At 38.0% G+C, this 18,244-nt stretch overlaps 1 non-coding gene and 1 pseudogene across 1 annotated transcript; both read left to right on the forward strand.

Annotated features, from left to right (window-relative positions):
* Positions 1 to 2,720: 2,720 nt before the first annotated feature.
* On the forward strand, positions 2,721 to 3,569 carry LOC131814704 (transcription factor BTF3-like; annotated as a pseudogene).
* Positions 3,570 to 11,490: 7,921 nt separating this feature from the next.
* Positions 11,491 to 11,597, forward strand: LOC131815449 (U6 spliceosomal RNA). The gene has a single exon (XR_009347751.1). It is a non-coding gene; the product is annotated as a U6 spliceosomal RNA (small nuclear RNA).
* The last annotated feature ends 6,647 nt before the right edge of the window (positions 11,598 to 18,244 follow it).

The raw sequence follows: 18,244 nt of genomic DNA on the forward strand, positions 1-18,244 counted from the left end.
CTTTTTATATTATTTTATTTATCTTATTTTTAATTAAAAAATTAAAGATTGTATTTATTTATTTGAGAGAGAGAGAGAGAGCATGAGTGGTGCAGGGGGATGTAGCTGCAGAGAGAGACTGAGAAGTATACTCCCTAATGAGCAGGAAGCCCGATATGGGGCTCGATCCCAGGATCCTGACTGAGATCATGACCAGAGACAAAGGCAGATACATGTGCAAAATCCCTTTATTTCTGGGAAACAATACTTTACAAGAGATGTTTGAAAAAGTACTGGGGAATCAACTTTAATCGGAGATACAAAAATTTAATTGACTTTTGTAAAGCTACAGGGATCCAAATGATGGGAATCCCAGCCCGTTAGGTTGTGGACCACAGAGTATTCCTCTCTGTAATATTTTATTTTCTTCCATGTCTACTAACTCCAGTCCAAGTTCACTGATCTCTTTTTAGATAGTGCAAAACATAGCAAAGAATACCAAACAAGTGCCCAATATTCTACATTTATTACATCATTTCTAACATATGGAAGTGTATTATCAAGGCTGGTTCTGTGAACGAACCTAGTTATGCTAAAGTGTGTTTTGTTCTCCAAGAAATTAAATGCATGATTATCACACAATTATAAAATACTTGTGTCAAGAATTTTTATTCAAAAATTAATAAGAGAAGCAGATATTAAAACTAGTTCACATGGTTATTTGGGATATAAGCAGAGTTGTGCAGCAGAAGTGCTCTGGGCCCATAATTTGGGTTATAGAATTTATGTTTTCTAATGGAAAATCACTAACTTGCATTATTGTTAACAAGAATCTTGTGCATTACCATCAGTTTTCTACATTATAACCTCTTGCTCTACAGTTTGTAAATAACTTTGTCAATAGCAAGCTAATAAACGGGGTGATTCCAATGGATTGAGATAATCTCCAGAGTTTCTGCTACATAATGCCCAGGACTCCATTGAAAGGACACTTAAGAATTTATTTTGCCCAAAAATTTGATCATTTTTTTCACTGTCCTTACCTATTTTCCAAACCTAGTCCTTTTGCTTCACCTTTCAGTCTACGGACAACCCTGTATCTGACTGACTTGCTAATTCTGGGAATGTCTTGCAGATTAATTTGCTTGCCAGAGGTGGTTCCTCTAATTGATGTCTAAGAACCCTAATTAGTTAAGAAAACTTGTTTTTAACATTTTCATTGCTATTTGTTATTATTATTATTATTATTATTGCTAATATCTCTATTATAAATAATTCACAAGGGCATCTTTCTGACAAAAGACAAAGAGCTGGCTACTAGTAGAAAAAGTATATTTGACTCTGTCAGTGAAAGTGGTAAAGGGATTTGAGAAAATAAGGCAAACCACTGGAATTATGTGTTAAAATTTTAAATATTATAGACACATTTACTTAATTTCTAATACTGTTGTTGCTTATAATTAAATAAGATGTTTTCCATGAACCACGCATTACAGCAAATATATTGTTTATACAGATTAAATTTTCATCAAAAGGGACGCCTGGGTGGCTCAGTTGGTTAAGCCGCTGCCTTGGCTCAGGTCATGATCCCAGCGCCTTGGGATCGAGTCCCGCATTGGGCTCCTTGCTCGGCCGGGAGCCTGCTTCTCCCTCTGCCTCTGCCTGCCATTCTGTCTGCCTGTGCTTGCTGTCTCGCCCACTCTCTCTGATAAAGAAATAAAATCTTAAAATAAATAAATTTTCATCAAAAAATTGTAAGTGTATTTTATTGTAGGATCCTGATAAGCATTTTGCAGATGAGAAAAGTGAAATTTAGAAAAGTATGTCTCTTCAAATCCCTCATACAATATCTGGCCTAGATAGAAGGATATACTATCACAATTGAGGAAGATAATTGAGATTACTTAAAATGATAAACTTTATGTATAGGGTTTTTTAAAAGTTTGCCACAGATTCAGATTCTTTTAAAATATATATCTATTTTGTGTAAAGAGAATGCACTGAGAAGTAAAAAGAAAGTGATATATCAGTGCTACCAACTAATGGCTATAATATCATCACCTTATTTATGAACAATGAAACAGTGTGCAATATTTAAATAAATTTAAATAAATTCCTATTTATTTTATATATTTATAAATTTAAATAAATTCCTATTTATTTATTATTAAAGAAATTCCTCTAACAAAGAGTATGTTTTGAAGGTTGCTAGCAGAAAAGTGTTGTACTACATGGAAGTAATCAGAAAATGTGATCTAAAATTCTGCTTTTGGGTGCCTGGGTGGCTCAGTGGCTTAAGCCGCTGCCTTCGGCTCAGGTCATGATCTCAGGGTCCTGGGATCGAGTCCCACATCGGGCTCTCTGCTCAGCGGGGAGCCTGCTTCCCCCTCTCTCTGCCTGCCTCTCTGCCTACTTGTGATCTCTCTCTGTCAAATAAATAAATAAAATCTTTAAAAAAAATAAAATAAAATAAAATAAAATAAAATAAAATAAAATAAAATTCTGCTTTCAAGAGCGCCTGGGTGGCTCAGTGGGTTAAAATTCTGCTTTCAAGAAGCTATAACAGTAAGTACTGAGCATTAGCTATTCTATGCTATGGATGAATAACTGAAATCTACATTTGACACTAATGGTACACTATATGTTAACTAATTGAATTTTAAAAAGTTAATTAAAAAAAACCACTATTTTATAAAACAATATTCCCAACAGGCTCTTTTGCTTTAAAATACTCACTTTGTGTAGCTGCCATCTTGCGTCCCCGCGTGTGTGCACCTAATCTCAGCTGGTCCGCCCGAGACCCCCTGAGCGCCAACCCTAGTCCCCCGCGTGGTCCCATTTCCGCTCCAACAAGATGAAAGAAACGATCATGAGCCAGGAGAAACTCGCCAAACTGCAAGCACAAGTGCGTATTGGTGGGAAAGGAACTGGTTGCCGAAAGAAGAAGGTGGTTCATAGAACAGCTACAGCAGATGATAAAAAACTTCAGTTCTCCTTAAAGAAGTTAGGGGTAAACAATATCTCTGGTATTGAAGAAGTGAATATGTTCACAAACCAAGGAACAGTGATCCACTTTAACAACCCCAAAGTTCTGGCATCGCTGGCAGCGAACACTTTCACCATTACAGGCCATGCTGAGACAAAGCAGCTGACAGAAATGCTACCCAGTATCTTAAACCAACTTGGTGCAGACAGTCTGACTAGATTAAGAAGACTGGCTGAATCTCTGCCCAAACAATCTGTGGATGGAAAAGCACCACTTGCTACCGGAGAGGATGATGATGATGAAGTTCCAGATCTTGTGGAGAATTTGATGAAGCTTCCAAGAATGAAGCAAACTGAATTGAGTCAACTTCTGAAGAAGATAAAACTTAAAGAAGTTACTGGGAGCTGCTATTTTATATTATGACTGCTTTTTAAAATTTTGTTCATGGATCTGATAAAATCTAGATCTCTAATATTTTTAAGCCCAAGCCCCTTGGACACAGCAGCTCTTTTCAGTTTTTGCTTATACACAATTCATTCCTTGCAGCTTATTAAGCTGAAGAAGCCTGGTAATAAAGTTTGAAACAAGATTAATAAAGTTCTTTGCCTAGGAAAAAATAAAATAAAATACTCACTTTGTAATGAGAGTCATTACTTTTGTCTAGCCAATTCTTACATCACTGTTTATCCCTTCCCTGCTTTATCCCTTCCCAGTATCAATAAAGGCTCACTTGGGTTACCGAGAAGCCATGAGAAAGCTTGTAATAGGTCAGGCTGGTTTTCACCAGCAATTTGACCACCATGTGCACAGGGAAGTCTATTGATAAAGGCTTTATTGCAATAAGTTGCAAATACATGGATGATTTTGAATTCTCTTTCTTGAGGTCTTGTTTCATGATAATAAATTGAGGGTGGCTTATTGGAATGGATGTTATTAACATATCTTCACAGTTATAAGTACATGGAATTGTAAAATAGATGAATGAATGTGGCATTACTGACAACTGTCCTCATTTTGAAATCAAATTACAGTGTACTAAGATGAGGAAGCAAAGCAGATTAGGGATTATGAGTGAAATAATTTAAAAAAGTCTTAGGGGTATGATCAGACTATTGGGTAATTCAGTAGAAAAATGTCAACTGATTGAGATTCTGTGTTCCCTGATTTCAGAGAGAAGTTAAGATAAATAAGTAACACAAGGAGACTAGGAAGCCAAACATAAGTGATAATTTTGTGCCAGGGTGTGTGTACATCTGTTTATCTTCTTGCTTTACCACTAAGGTTTCTCCTAGAGGAGAGCTTAAATATGTGTTGGAACTAATCTCTGTGGATTACACAAGAAACCACATCCTACAGCTCTCCCTGAAACACCCCTTATGATTTCAATGTAATTTGGTTTTTGCATTTTTAGAAATAACAAAATACTTTGCAAACTCATCTACTTTATTACCACCACAAGTGAGTCAGCTGACTCCACATTTTAACACAGTGACAGTCACAGAGGAATGGAGGAATGAGTAGAGTTATCAATATATGTGCTTTTAAGAAGTATGACAGGGTAGCAGCTATTTCCAGGAACCAAAACATGGGTCAGCAGCTGTGCAGGAAAAGTGATGGAATAAATGACTCATTTCAGAGGAGTTCTATAACATATTAGTTCTATAATGTATCTTCAGCACCCAATTACCCACTTTGATCTAAAGATAAGGATTTACAGTTAAGGTCCCATTTATGATTTGACTGGTAGGGTCTGAATCATTATTACTACTGTTTTGACTATTACTTGAAACCTATAGTAGTACTTGGGATATGTGTTGTGTATTCTGTGAACATGTGCTATTTTTAGATTAGATAATTTCTGTCTCGAACCCCTGTTAATTTGTTTGGTTTTGTTTATTTGATAGTGGTTTCAGTAAATGGATATATCTGAAAAATTGCAAAGCCACTATTAAAATAAGTTATTATTATATATAGCATGGAATTGCACATTCCTCCTTTGAATCCGACAGATCTTCACCATATCCTTAACAATTTGGGGAAAACTTGCTATTATTTTTCTTTTTAAAATTTCTCCTGTTAGGCTGTGATGGTTGTCATCAGCAGTAACTCCTCTGAAGGCTTTGTCAAAAGAGTTGAAAAAATTAGAAGGTGTGAATAAAGCTGTTTGCTGAATATGAAGAAAAGAGTATTGAAGTACAATTCACACACTTACTTCTCCTTCTATGCTTTCAGATGTTTGACATTTGAAAATTTTGCTTCTAGAAGAGATGCCCTATATAATTCTTACTTTAAGGAGCAAGTTGCTTTTATAATTTTTTTATTATTCTACCATTCAAGTATTTCCATTTAAATTAAATTCAATAGCATTAAAAAAAATCAAAAGTGCAGCCAGTATTCAATTCCTGGGCTAAATAATTTTAGAAAGCTTTGTGTTATTGAACCTACAGGGTTTTCCTGTAGTTTTAACTCTTTCTTTCTGTGATTTTTCCCATTAGTCATGTAAGTGACTGCAATACAACAGACATTGAGGATAAAGAAGGACTGAATAGAACAATCATTGGCCTCATGAAGTTGAGAATCTAGCAAGGGAGTCAAACAATTCAATCATTCAGAGACAATTTATTGAGTGCCTGGCCTAAGATGAACACAACAAAACCCCAGCCCAGAGGAATCATTTTAATGGGAGAGATAGATAATAGGTAAGCCAACTTAAAAAAAAATCGTACTGGTTTTTCTTTAATAGTGATGCATATTTGAACTAAATAAGCACATTTTAAAAAGAGCAGTGTTTGAGAGGAGGTTTTTTAACTGAGTGGTCCGAAAGGGCCTCCCTGAAAAAGTCTGTTTGGAACAGATTTCTGAATAACATCATCTAGGAATCTGCGTAAAAATCTCAGGGATGGATGATTTTTCCAGTCAAAAAACTGTAAAGGCTCCAAAGTCACAATAGAGGTATAAGTTTCTCTAATAAAGTAACTTCTGACAAAGAATGAGAAGAAATAACTAACCCAGGTTTGAAAGAAGAGGGACAGACTTTCTATGGAATTCATATTTAATTAAAGCTCTAAAGGACAAAAATACAATAGAGCAAAATTCTGGTCACGCTGATATACCTAATGAAAGTTCATAAACAAGGTGTGTGTAGCAAAGAGTGTGTGGGAATGTTGGTAAGAACAGTGGGGAAGAGTCATCCCTGAACATGTTCTTAAATAATGCAATTCTTGTGTTGTTTTAAAGGGTAAATTGGAGTTTTCCTAAGTGATTAGAGAAGGATGCCTCAGCTTATGGAAGTTCAAAGCCATAAAGATGTGATAAACTACTGCAGATATTTTCATGTATATTTGTTGTTGCTTCTAGTAATGGTTATCTTAAAACTCCTACTTAAGACAACTAAAAATCCAGACAAAATAGCTTTGAAAGTTAAAAATATCAGAATGATTATAAAAATAAGTGAGGGATTACTGGGCCAAAATAGGAAATATAATGAGAGCCTAGAGATATATGCCCTGAAGCCATTTTAGCTATGAGAGCATTTGAAACTGCTAAAACACACTGAGCTGTGTTGTTAATAGACTCTTGATACTAGAGAAACAAAATTCAAAATCCAGCAGCAAACAAATTTGAGGACTTTGGTACAACCCAAATTTAAGTTGAGATCCCCAAAGCACAAGGAGAAGCAGAAATAAGACTGTAGCCTACCTTGCCTTCTGTGTAAACTGAGAAAGTCAATCACTGAATTTGGAGTATGATTGTCTTTAGAATCTCAGATATAAGAGAAAATCATGCCAAGGAGGACCATACCATTATTATAGCTCTTAATTATCCCTACTCAATAAGAGTTTCAAATATAATGTCTTGAACATAGCAAAATGTAACAAAGCACACAAAGAAAAACCATTAACAAGATAGATTTGATAGACAAAATGGGATTAAGTATGATGTTAAAATGATCAATAAAGATTGTAAAATGGCTTGATTACTCTGCTCAAAGAAATGAGAGGGGAAGCAAATTGAACAAAAATCTGAAACTAAAAATGATATTGAGAAAGGTTTTATAAATTAACCAAATGGATACCCTAGAACTTTAAAGATATGACAGCTAAATTAAGATACCACAGGGGTGCCTGGGTGGCTCACTTAATTAAACCTCCAATTCTTTTTCCTTTTTTTTTAACACCTTAATTTTATTTTATTTCTTTCATTTTGGCTCAGGTCATGATGTCAGGGTTGTGAAATAGAGCCCAGAGTTGGGCTCTGTGCTGAGCCTGGAGCCAGATTAAGATTCTTTTCCCTTCTTTTTCTATCCCTCCCTGCGCTCTCACTTGCTTGCTCTCTCTTGCTTGCAAATAAATAGATAGATAGATAGATAATAAACAAAGCAAAACAAAAGCAGATTATGAAAATAAATATAAAGATTTTGAAATGAAAACAAGTTCAAAATAAAGTAGAGAAGACCTACACAGCTAAAAGTTCATTCAGAAAATCTACTATTAGAGAAGTCAGTATGACACAATGTTAAGATATCAAAAGATTTGAGCATGTACTTTATAGAAAGGGTAATCCAAATGGCCACTCATATATAAAAACTGTTTATCTTTATTATGAATCTGGAATTAAATTAAATTAAATTAAAAATAAATTAAAACCTAAAATGACATACTATTACACACTTACCATATTGGGCAACAGTAAAATTGTCTTGCAAGAATGTGAAAGAATGAAAGTGCCCATAATAAAAATATTTGAAGTAAGTTGGACAATATTTAGAAAACTTAAAAATAAAAATAAAAATTTGGTCCATTCCTAGAAATACAACATGGAAGTAAATGAACATTTTCACCAGGATATGCAAACAGATGATTATAGCTATTTCATTCATAACGGCAGATCAGTAGTGGTCTGTTTGCACAATGTTACATTAAATAAGAGAGAATATTAACAAACTGGGAGGAGGGGCTAGGTTGTTATCATAAACAGATCTTCTATGGTGCTGATTATGTTCTATTTCTCAAAATTTTTACGTTAAAAACGTTTTCAAATTTATATCTTGATAGATAGATGATAGATGATAGATAGACAGATATCCCAGAAGCTGCAATGCTAGGCTAAGACCAGGATTTAAAGGGCTTTTCTATACTCTACTAAACACTTGAAACCATTCATTACATCATAGCTCAGTGTTCAAATCTCCATTTGTTTCCTCAGTTTCCTAATATTTATCTTAAGGTGACTTGATCCAGACTTTTGATCACCTTTGTCTAAATATTTCTATTTTAACAAAGTCCAATGAACACTCAGAGACTAAAACTTAGAAAAATACTCTGACTGTTATCTCACTAGAGTGGAAAATATATAGTTACCCATTACCTAATGCTATCCATGTCTACATTAGATCCATGACATTTTTAATTCTTGGGAGCTTTTGGTTAAATGAATTTTTTTAAGCTTCCTTTAAATGAAGCTTTAAGCCATCACCACATGAATAAAATTAAAGAACTAGATGAAAACAGGCCAAGTATTTACAGAGTAATAGAATGTGCAGTGGAAAGAGTACAATTCTGAAATCATAAAGCCTAAATTAGTGTGATGCATCTTTCCTAGCCATGTAATCATAAACCAGTTATCTAAATGTGTTAGCCTCAGTTTTTTCACCCATGAAATGGTGATGATAATACTTATTATGCAGAGTTGTTGTGTGGATGTGATGAAGCATGGAGCATGAGAGTCTCATATTCCATGCTAAAATGATAGCGATTTTTATGCTTATAATAATTCTATTAATAGTAATTAAATTGTTCAAAATGGTAATATTCATTTATATTGAGGCATTGTATTGACTATTCATAGACACATTTACCAAAATAAATTTCATTTTACTTTACCCCCTCTGAGGATATATATTCCCTAATTCAATATGAATCTCATTATGAATAATAATTATCATAATAAATATGCTGATTTTTCTTCTATTTATTTTTACGGAGGTATCCTTTACTGTTGAACATAAAGAAACTTAAGCAAGTCTGTCTTATTTAAAATTTGCATGCTGCTTTCTTATGAAACTATATTATAGAGTTGTATGAAATAAATTCATGCAGTTAAGACATTTATGTTTGGAAAACTGGGTGGTCAGTTTACTATTTCAAAAGAAGATTTTAAATTTAAACCTTAAAACTGAGCTCTTTCCGCCTTATTTATAGACCATCCTTCATGCTTCATAAGTACTCCTTCATTGTAAACCAGGTAATAGTTTTTGTCACAGTGTATATAACGAAAATGGATTTTATATTCTATTATTTCAGAGTTAGTTGCAGTTTCTACTTCCTTACTTCCTTTTTTGAAAAATAGATTAATTCTACAAAAAGTTTTTTCCAGCTTTATTGAAAAAAATTGACATATTATAATTTGTAAATTTTAGAAATGATTTCTTATAACATTGCAAACTTTTAGCATTGTGTAAATTTTGTACAATTTGATAAATTGGTATACACTTTTATTGCAATATAATCTACATAAAAATGTTAATACATCTACATCTTGTATAGTTGCCACTGTTTTTTATGCATGTATTGTAAGGAATTTTAAGATCTACTCTCTTAGCAACTTTTATGTGTATAATATAGTAGAGATAAACTTCAGAGGTCTTGTGGGTTTTGTTCCAGACTGCCTCAATAAAGTGATTATCTCAATAAACTAAGTCAAATTAATATTTTTTTTTGTTTCCCAGTGCATATAAAAAATTATGTTTCCCAGTGCATATCATAACACATAAATTAAAAAAATATATAAAATCTTTGAAATATTTCACTTAGTATAATACCTTCAAGATCCATCCATGCTGTTGTAAATGGCAGTATTTCTTAATTTTTCATGGTTAAGTAGTATTCCATAGGATATATTTACCATACTTATTTTAATCATTCATCCATTAATGGATACTGAAGTTATTTCCATCTCTTGCTTAGAGTTAATAATTTTATAATAAACATAAGAGTGCAGATATGTCTTTGAACAATGACTTCGTTTCCTTTATATATATACCTAGAAGTGGGATTACTGAATCATATGGTAATTTTACTTTTAATAATATGAATAATCTCCATACTGTTTTCCATACAAATTTATATCCCTATCACAGTGCATAAGTTCCCCATTTTCATCAATATTTACCAAAATTTATTAGTTTCAATTTTTTGGTAGTATATATTCTAACAGGTAGTAATATCTTGTTGTGTTTTTCAGAGGTAAACAACAACAACAACAACAAAATGACTTTGCCCTAAGTTTTTTACGTTGAGCACTTTTTAATGCTCCTGTTGGTCATTTATATAACTTTTTTGAAAAAAAAAGTCTATTGAGATCCTTTTGCTATTTTTTTAATTATATATTTTTTTCTATTTGTATCTGTTGGTTATTAACCTCTTTTCAGATATAAGATTTGTAAGTATTTTCTTACATTCTGTGGATTGTGTTTTCATTCTTTCTCTTTTTATTTTTGGCAATGCAGAAACTTTAGTTTGATGTAATACCATTTATTTATTTTTGCTTTTTTTGCTTGTGTTTTTGGTCTGGTATCCAAAAAACTATTGGCAAGACCAATGTCAAGGAGAATTTTTCCTATGTTTTCCTTTAGAAATTGAGTTTCATGCATCACCTTTAAGTCTTTAATCTATTTCAAGTTAAGACTTATGAGTGATATAAGGTTCCCGTTTCATACTGTTTATGTGACTATTCAGTTTTAAATATCATTTATTGAGCAGACTATCTTTACCCATTACATATGTTGGCCCCTGTCAAATATTAGGTGACTGTATGAAAGGATTTATTTCTGGACTCTCAATTTTGTTCTACTTGTTTATTGGTCTGTTTTTATGCCAGTATACTTTATTGTTTTGAGCATGAGTGCTTTGTAGTATAGTTTCAAATCAAGAAGTGTAATTTCTCTTCTTCATTCTTTCTCAGAACTGCTTTGATTATTTGTTGTCTTTTATGGTCTCATATAAATTTTAGGATTCTTTACTTACTTCTGTAAAAAAATAATATTGGATTTTTTTTTAAAGATTTTTAATTTATTTATTTGACAGAGAGAGATGACAAGCAGGCAGAGAGGCAGGCAGAGAGAGAAGAGGAAGCAGGCTTCCTGCTGAGCAGAGAGCCTGATGCAGGGCACGATCCCAGCACCCAGGGATCATAACCTGAGCCGAAGGCAGCGGCTTAACCCACTGAGCCACCCAGGCGCCCCTAACATTGGATTTTTGATAGGAATTGGATTTACAGATGGTTTTCGGTAGTATGGACATTTTAACAATGTTAATTCTTACCATTCATAAATATGAGCTATCTTTCCATTTGTGTCTCCTTCAATTTCTTTATCAATGTCATAGTTTATGGAGTACAGATCTTTCATCTTCTTAGATAAATCTAATCCTAAGTATTTTATTATTTTTGATGCTATTGTGAATTAGATTGTTTTCTTTATTTTTTTCAGATAGTTCATCATTACAGTGTTAAAATGCTCCTGTCTTGTGCTTACTTTGGCAGCACATATACTAAAATTGGAATGATGCAGAGAAGATTAGCATGATCACTGAACAAGGATGACATGAAAAACTGGGAAGCATTCCATATTTTTAAAAAATGAAACAAAACAAAATTCTTGTCTTTTATATATTGTTCTTGTATTTGGATGCTTTACTAAATTGTTTATTCAAATTTTTTGTGAAGTTTTTAGGATTTTTTAACATGTAAGTTCATGTTATCCAAAAAAAGAAAATTTTACTTCTTCCTTTTTCTTTTTTTTGTAGTCTCTTATTTCTTTGTGTTCCTTGTTTCTCTGGCTAGGACATCCAGTACTATGTCAAATGAGAGTAGTGAAAGTGGACACACTTGTCTTTTTTCTGATCTTTAAGCAGAAAACTTTCAAACTTTTTTTGATTGAATATGAGATTAGCTCTGGGCTTGCAATATGTGTTTTTTCTTTAATGGATTTTTAAAATTATTTTTAAAAATTTTTTATAAACATATAATGTGTTTTTATCCCTAGGGGTACAGGTCTGTGAATCACCACGTTTACACATTTCACAGCACTCACCATCACTCACCATAGCACCTGCCCTCCCCAATGTCCATACCCCACCATCCTCTCCCAACACACCTCCCCCCAGCAACCCTCAGTCTGTTTTGTGAGATTCGTTCTTTTATGGTTTGTCTCCCTCCCAATCCCATCTTCGTTTATTTTTCTTTTCGTACGCCCGAAACCGCCTATGTTGCATCTCCACTTCATCATATCAGGGAGATCATATGATAGTTGTCTTTCTCAGATTGATTTATTTCGCCAAGCATAATACCCTCTAGTTCCATCCACATCATCACAAATAGCAGGATTTCATTTCTTTTGATGGCTGCAGAGTATTCCATTGTACATATATACCACATCTTATTTATTGATTCATCTGCTGAAGGACATTTAGGTTCTTTCCATAGTTTAACTATTGTGGACATTGCTGCTATAAACATTTGGGTGCATGTGCCCCTTCAGAATGCCACGTTTGTATCTGTAGGGTATATACCCAGTACTACAAGCACTGGGTCATAGGGTAGTTCTATTTTCAGCTTTTTGAGGCACCTCCATGCTGTTTTCCATAGTGGTTGCACCAGCTTGCATTCCCACGTACAGTGTAGGAGGTTGCCCTTTCTCCACATCCTCGCCAGCATCTGTCATTGACTGACTTGTTCATTTTAGCCATTCTGAAAAGTGTGAGGTGGTATCTCATTCATTGATTTGTATTTCCCTGATGTCGAGTGATGTGGAGAATTTTTTCATGTGTCTTTTGGCCATTTGGATGTATTCTTTGCAGAAATGTCTCTTCATGTCCTCTGCCCATTTCTTCATTGGATTATTTGTTCTTAGGGTGTTGAGTTTGATAAGCTCTTTATAGATTTTGGATGCCGGCCCTTTATCTGGTATGTCATTTGCAAATATCTTCTCCCAGATAACTTCTGACAGTCATCTTTTGGCTTTGTTAACTGTTTCCTTTGCTGTGCAAAAGCTTTTTGATCTGATGAAATCCCAATAGTTCATTCTTGCCCTTGCTTCCCTTGCCTTTGGCGATGTTCCTAGGAAGAAGTTGCTGCTGCTGAGGTCAAAGAGGTTGCTCCCTGTTCTCTCCTCAAGGATTTTGATGGATTCCTTTCTCACATTATGCTTCTTCATCCATTTCCAGTCTATTTTCATGTATGGTGCAAGGAAATGGTCCAATTTCATTTTTCTGCATGTGGCTGTTCAATTTTCCCAACACCATTTCATGAAGAGGCTGTCTTTTTTCCATTGGACATTCCTTCCTGCTTTGTTGATGATTAGTTGACCATAGAGTTGAGGGTGTATTTCTGGGCTCTCTATTCTGTTCCATTGATCTATGTCTGTTTTGGGGACAGTTCCCTACTATCTTGATGATGACAACTTTGTAATAGAGCTTGAGGTCTGGAATTGTGATGCCAACAACTTTGGCTTTCTTTTTCAATATTCCTCTGGCTATTCGAGGTATTTTCTGGTTCCATATATATTTTAGGATTATTTGTCCCATTTCTTTGAAAAGAATGGATGGGATTTTGATAGGGATTGCATTAAATGTGTAGATTGCTTTAGGTAGCATAGATATTTTCACAATATTTGTTCTTCCAATACAGGAGCATGGAACATTTTCCCATTTCTTTGTGTCTTCTTCAATTTCTTTCATGAGTACTTTAGAGTTTTCTGAGTATAGATTCTTTGTCTCTTTGGTTAGGGTTTTTCCTAGGTATCTTAGGGTTTGGGGTGCAATTTTAAATGGGATTCACTCTTAATTTCTATTTCTTCAAGTCTTGTTGGTTTAAAAAAATGTAACCAACTTCTGTGCATTGATTTTATATCCTGACACTTTACAGAATTCCTATATAAGTTATAGCAGATTTGGAGTGGAGTCCTTTACGTTTTCTACATACAGTATCATATCATCTGAAAACAGGGATAGTTTGACTTCTCTTTTGCCAATTTGGCAAAATTTGGATGCTTTTAATTTCTTTTTGTTGTCTGATTGCTGAGGCTAGGACTTCTATTACGATGTTGAATAGCAGTGGTGATAACAGACATACCTGCCGTGTTCCTGACCTAAGCGGAAAAGTATTCAGTTTTTGTCCATTGAGAATGATATTTGCAGTGGGTTTTTCATAGATGGCTTTGATAATATTGATAATATGTGCCCTCTATCCCTACACTTTGAAGAGTTTTAATCAGGAAGGGATACTGCACTTTGTCAAATGCTTTTTCAGCATCTATGGAGAGTATCATATGATTCTTGTTCTTTTTTTTATTGATGTGTTGTATCACATTGATTGATTTGCAGATGTTGAACCAACCTTGTAGACCTGGAATAAATCCCACTTGGTCGTGGTGAATAATCCTTTTAATGTACTGTTGAATACTATTGGCTAGTATTTTGGTGAGAATTTTCGCATCTTTGTTCATCAAGGATATTGGTCTGTAGTTCTCTTTTTTGATGGGATCCTTGTCTGGTTTTGGGATCAAGGTGATGCTGGCCTCAGTAAAAAAGAGTTTGGAAGTTTTCCTTCCATTTCAATTTTTTTTTGGAACAGTTTCATGAGAATAGGAATTAATTCTTCTTTAAATGTTTGGTAGAATTCCCCTGGGAAGCCATCTGGCCCGGGGCTTTTGTTTGTTTGGAGATTTTTGATGATTGTTTCAATCTCCGTACTGGTTATGGGTCTGTTCAGGTTTTCTATTTCTTCCAGGTTCAGTTGTGGTAGTTTATATGTCTCTAGGAATGTATCCAATTCTTCCAGATTGTTGAATTTGTTGGTGTAGAGTTTCTCATAGTATGTTCTTATACTTGTTTGTATTTCTTTGGTGTTGGTTGTGATCTCTCCTCTTTCATTCATGATTTTATTTACTTGGGTTCTTTCTCTTTTCTTTTTGATAAGTCTGGAAAGGGGTTTATCAATCTTATTAATGCTTTCAAATAACCAGCTCCTATTTTCGTTGATTTGTTCTATGGTTTCTTTTGTTGTTGTTGGTTTTTTGTGGTTTTTGTTTCATTGTTTATTTGTTCCTATTTCATTGATTTCTGCTCTGATCTTTATTATTCCTCTCTCCTTGTTGTTCTTTCTGCAAGTCATTTAGATGTAGGGTTATGTTGTGTATTTGAGATCTGAGAGAGAAGCGTGGTTGCACATGTCCTTTGCTGCGCTCCCCAGGAGCAAGACTGAGGAAGGCGCAGCACGCTGCCCCCAGAGAAGAGAATGAGCCTTTGGCCTTGTGGTCGGGAAACGCTCGGGAGCAAGATAGCCTGCCGTGGCAGGACCAGCAGTCCTGTGGCAAGACAAGTGTCACCCGCTCCCTGTGCAGAGATACGAAGCCTGGCTGGTAAGGAGACATGATGGGACGCCAAGGGCAAGGAGTCTGTAGAGAAGGCAGGCCTGTCAGGTGCCTCTGGTCCCAAGGGGACAGCATTTCCTTGACGACCTGTCCGTAGGTCATACTTAACCTTGCTACCAGGCGCCATACCTAGAACTCGCTGAAACAGCTCCTTAGAGAAACTCGCAGACAGAAGCCATCTTCCTCCAAGATGTGACAGTTTTCGGTGGCAGGGGGTTTGCCGAGGAAAGAGTGGGGACAATCCCCCAACGCAGCCTACAGTGCACGGGCGGTGTGCAGGGATCCTGTCACCTCTCCTTTCCTGTGTGGAAAGCACTGGCCTAGTCCGCGAGTCTGCCTTAGCGCCAGAGTAGAAGACCAAGCGATGCATACACTGGGAGATGGTTGTGTGCATGGAGTGCCATCCTTGGCTACGCACGCTACCCCACGGTGGTGGCTGTGTCCGCTTAGTTCGGACTGGCAGGGTGAACCCAGGGAGCGAACATGGAGCCCGGGAACGCAAGGGCCAAGAGGCACCATCTCACCCGCAGCTCTTCTTCCGTGACGCGACTGAAGCCTTGCTGAGGAAGCAGCGGCGAAGTGCTTTTCCCACCAAGCCAAAGCCTCTGCGAAAGCACAGCATTCACTGAGAAATGTTCTGCGTGCTGCTGCTGCTTACCGGAGCCTAGTCTCTTGGTGGGATAAACCCGCATACAGCGAAAGCCTCTTTGCTTGGGCATCTCCCCTGGGAAAGCACAGCATTCGTTGAGATATCAGAGTTGGGCTTGGGGATGCTGCTGCTGCTTGCCTGAGCTAGTCTCCGCATCACGGTGGAAGATACCTGCATGGAACGAAACACTCTTTGCCGTAGCATCCCTTCTGCCTGAGAGAGAAGCATGGTCGCAAACGTCTGTCACCGCGCTCCCCAGGAGCAAGTGGGGGGAAGGCGCAGTCGCCGCCCCCGGGGAAGAGAAGGAACCGTTGGCCTGGTGACGGGAAAGACTAGGGAACCAGGGTGGCCTGCCGTGGCACGAACAGCAGGCCGGCGGCAAGACAAGTGTCACCCGCTCCCTGTGCGGAGAGATGGAAGCCTGGCTGCTAAGGAGACATGAGGGGACGACTAGGGCTGGGGCGCATGCTCTACTCTGAGGAAGGAGTCTGGGCAGAAGGCAGGCCTGTCCTCTGCCTCTGGCCCCAAGGGGACAGCATCTCCTTGGCCACCTGTCCCAAGGGCAGACTTGGGCTTGCCACCAGGTGTCATACCCGGAACTCGCGGAAACAACCCCATGGAGAAACGGGCAGTCAGATGCCAACTTCCACCAAGATGTTGCAGCGTTGTGGATGGAAGGGGGTGTGCCAGGAATGGAGTGGAGACACTCCATCACAGTTCCCCATCGCAGTGCACGGGCTGTGTGCAGGGATCCTTTCGCCTCCTCTCTCCTGTGGTGAAGGCAATGGCCTAGACCCTGAGTCTGTCTGAGTGCCGGAGCAAAAGGCAAAGCCTTACCTACGCAGGTGATGGTAATAGCAATACAATGCCATGCTAGGCCACGCACGCTGCTGAAGGGTTGTGATTGTGTCTGCTTAGTTCGGCTTACAAGGTGAACCCCGGACGCGAACATGGAGCCAGGGAAAGCAAGCCCAAAGGCATCGGCTATCCCGCGGCTCTTCTTCGTGTCGCGACAGAGCGAACGACCAAAGACCTGCTGAGGAAGCAGCAGCGAAGTGCGGTTCGCGCCAAGCTGAAAACCTCTGCGAAAGCATAGCAGTCGCTGGGAAATCAGAGTCGGTTCTGTGGGCTGCTGTTGCTGCTTGCTTTAGCCTAGAATTCGCAGCACGAAGGGAGAAACCCACATAGAGCGAAAGCCTCTTTGCCGGGGCATCCTGTCTCGGAAAGCACAGCATGTTGCCTGCTGCTTGCCGGAGCTAGTCTCCACAGCACGTTGTAATAAACCCGCATGGAGCGAAATCCTCTTTGCCTGGGCATCCCCTCTACCTGAGAGAGAAGCGCGGTGGCGCCTGTGGAAAGAGCCTGAAGGAAAGGGACCGACTGTCACTGCAGAGCGACGGAAGCCTCGCTGCTAAGGACACAGGGGGGGGGAAGATTAGGGCAGGGGAAAGGGCTCCACTGTGAGGAAGGAGTCTGGGCAGCAAGCATGCCTGCCCTGAGCATTTGGGCCCAAGGAGACAGCAGTTCCTTGGCCACCTGTCCCTGTTGGAGACTTGGGCTTGCCAACAAGCGCCTACACTGAACTCGAGAAACAGCTCCGAGAAAGAATGGCCATCAGGTGCCATCTTCCTCCAGGATGTGGAAGCCTAGAGGAGGCACGGGGTTTAAGGGGAAGGAGTGGGGAGAGTCCCCCAAAGCTCCCTATACGGTGCGCGGGTGGTGGGCAGGGATCTTGTCACCTCTCCTTTCCTGTGTGGAAAGCACTGGCCTAGTCCGCGAGTCTGCCTTAGCGCCAGAGTAAAAGACCAAGCGATGCATACACTGGGAGATGGTTGTGTGCATGGAGTGCCATCCTATGCTACGCACGCTACTGCACGGTTGTGGCTGTGTCTGCTTAGTTCGGCCTGGCAGGGTGAAACCAGGATGCGAACATGGAGACCGGGAAAGCAAGGGCCAAGAGGCACCAGCTCACCCGCAGCTCTTCTTACCTGACGCGACTGAAGCCCTGCTGAGGAAGCAGTGGCGAAGTGCTTTTCGCACCAAGCCAACGCCTCTGAGAAAGCAGAGCATTCGCTGAGAAATGTTCTGCGGGCTGCAGCTGCTTGCCTGAGCCCAGTCTCTTGGTGGGAGAAACCCGCATACAGCGAAAGCCTCTTGGAATGGGCATCTCCCCGGGGAAAGCACATCATTCGTTGAGATA

The sequence above is a fragment of the Mustela lutreola genome, chromosome 14 (assembly GCF_030435805.1).
Source record: "Mustela lutreola isolate mMusLut2 chromosome 14, mMusLut2.pri, whole genome shotgun sequence".
Taxonomy (NCBI): Eukaryota; Metazoa; Chordata; class Mammalia; order Carnivora; family Mustelidae; genus Mustela; species Mustela lutreola.